The sequence below is a fragment of the Solanum dulcamara genome, chromosome 9 (genome assembly GCF_947179165.1).
Source record: "Solanum dulcamara chromosome 9, daSolDulc1.2, whole genome shotgun sequence".
In the NCBI taxonomy this organism is placed as follows: Eukaryota; Viridiplantae; Streptophyta; class Magnoliopsida; order Solanales; family Solanaceae; genus Solanum; species Solanum dulcamara.
The window spans coordinates 45,595,286-45,598,068 of record NC_077245.1 but is presented as its reverse complement, the minus strand read 5'-3'; positions in this window follow the sequence as shown (position 1 = coordinate 45,598,068).

Here is a 2,783-nt window from a genome sequence, read left to right as displayed (position 1 = left end):
CATGAAATAATAACTTGTTAATTAAGCAACTAATCTCGGGACGATAGAAGAACAACGAATCAATAAGAAAGTAATAATCGTTTATCACGTTCAATGCTTGAAAAGTTGTTCACAACCTCAACTATGTTCAATGTGAATACAAAAACTCCTTAAACTGTGTAAAAATTGTGTAACATAATATAAAAACATCCTACATAGATTATTTATAGAAAATAAACCAAATTCTAGAAAAAAATTGGAAAACTAAGTGGGCACTAGTTTCACGAGCATTTTCACAGTTCGTATTGAGGTTCAAGAGCCATACAAGTGCCTGTAAACTTTGAATTAGTTGCACAAATATCTTGGTCATCTCCCCTCCATGGGTACCTTCATGGCCTGTAAAGGGTCTCGTATAAGTTCCTATTTGACGACCCATATAGGGTGTTGTTGACCTTCTCTTTAACTTTCATTCCATGGCCATCTCATTAATCTCTCCATGGAACAAGTTAATGATGTCAAAGCTTACACGGCCTGTATAGGGTCTCATGACAATGTACTTGGAGAATTTCTTGGATTTTCTCAGAGCTCCTTTAACGTAAAATTCCACGGGCTATATAATCTTTATGGCCCGTGGAGGGTGTCATAGACCTTCAGCTTTAGTTATTTTTTGCAACTTTGTCCTTCCACGTGCTCGACTTAATTTTCCTACACATTAAACACAAAATCACATCATATCTACAAAAGAATGCTTAGAACTCACAATAATTCAGTGTTTTGGTCATCGAAAATATTGTAAATTTGCGAAACGTCAACACCCTCAACTCATAACCATTCTTTGTCCTCGAAAAATGAAAACTAAACAAAAACAACAATGCACAAATAAAATAGATCCTAGAATATGTACAGCAGCCCACACACAATTATATTTTTGACTCTTTCTCATTCTTCATCAAATCGACTATGCAATACCTACACCATTCAAAAAACTCACAAAGATCCATTGATGACATTCCACTACTCATAATCAAATATGCCAGTGCAAACAATAATCTTATAATCAACTTAGCAACCAAATAATGTGATTATAGTGCCCTCACTACAAAGAGGTTTATCTCACAACAAATATAAGTAAAACAGAGACTAATACAATTTCACTCACACTCCAAAAGGTCACTATGCACATACACATACCATAGGCTTGTCCTTATTTCACGACCCGAACCTGGGCCATGATGGCACCTACTATAACCCCCGAGTAGGCAAGCCAAACCCAAGTCAAACGAAAGTCAAATCTCAATCTAATTAAATAATTAATAACATAAGGAAATGAAAATAAGAAGAATATAACAAAAGAAAAGCCAGGCCAGGATATAGAAATATAAATACGATACAAAATATACAAAAGGCCCGATAGTGACCAAAATAACTAACGAACTGACACTAGACCAATCCTGGACTAGGTGTCACCTATACAGCAGCTACTAAGTACAAAAGGTGATAATGTATATATATACAATACATATCTGACTATCCAAAAGTATAAGTGTAAGTCAGTACAAAAGAGGGAGGGAAACTAGCAAGTCTCTGAGCATCGGGAGCTCACCACAATCCGAATCTGACATAGCTACAAATGATCAGGCGCGCGCTGGGGGTGGCTCGAACTAGGAGTTGCATCAAAAAGTTGCAAAAGTTCAATATGAGTACCAAAACACGGGGTACTTAGTAAGCATTATAGGCGATCAAGCTTAAAAAGAATAAATATATATTAAGCAGCACGATGATACCACTAATAATAAGAGAGAAGCATAAAACTACAGTTACAGAAAAAATGGTACGGGGAGAATCATATGGTAAACAAGTAATTTCCAACCAAACAAGTAGTCATATTAATAATCTCAACCCACAAAATACCAGAGAAATGCATCAATATAAAAGTAAATATTGGTTAATATTTCCTCAAAAGTATCATGGGATGCCCAAAATTCACACCACAAGCTTCTCAATAATAATAATAATAGTAACTCGATTATGTATCAACGGGCTGCTCGAAATTCACACCTCGAACTTCTCAATAATAATAATTATAATAGTAACCCGACTATGTATCAACGGGCAGCCCGGAATTCACACCTCTATCTTCTCAATGATAATAGTATTAGTAATAGTAATAACCCAAAATATGTATTAACGGGCAGCCCAGAATTCACACCTTGAGCTTCTTAAGAAGAAATACCATAATAAAATATCACTGGTATTTTCCTAATAAAATCCTTACTCTTATTTATCAATCAAAATTCTAAATTTCATCATTTTGTTCTTTCTTTAAAAAAACATTTTAACACCGGCGAGGCAAATTAATGCAAGTAATATGTCAAAATCATTTATGCCTCTAGCCAAGTAAAAATCCCGCCAATGACACCAAATCACTAACCTAAGACTCCGGTGTACCAAGAGCACAACCTCGGGCCCAACATTTCAATATCAAAGGCTATCAAGATATAAATATGTGCCAAAATTCACAACAAGTGGCAAACGAAGCAAAACAAGTCAAAGCACGGCATCCTAAGTCTGAATCACCTAGGAGCAAGTTCTAAGGATGCTAAGCAGTGAAAGCATGCCATAATATAACCTAGCCTAAGGCTCCAAGGCAAAATTCAAACTAGTCCCAATGATGATCATCAGTTCCAAATTGATAAATAGGATATGAACACCTAAATCACCAACCTAATTATACGTTATCACCTAAAATATACCAATTCCAACCTATCCAAGTCTAAACAGAGTAAGCCATAACCTACCTCGAG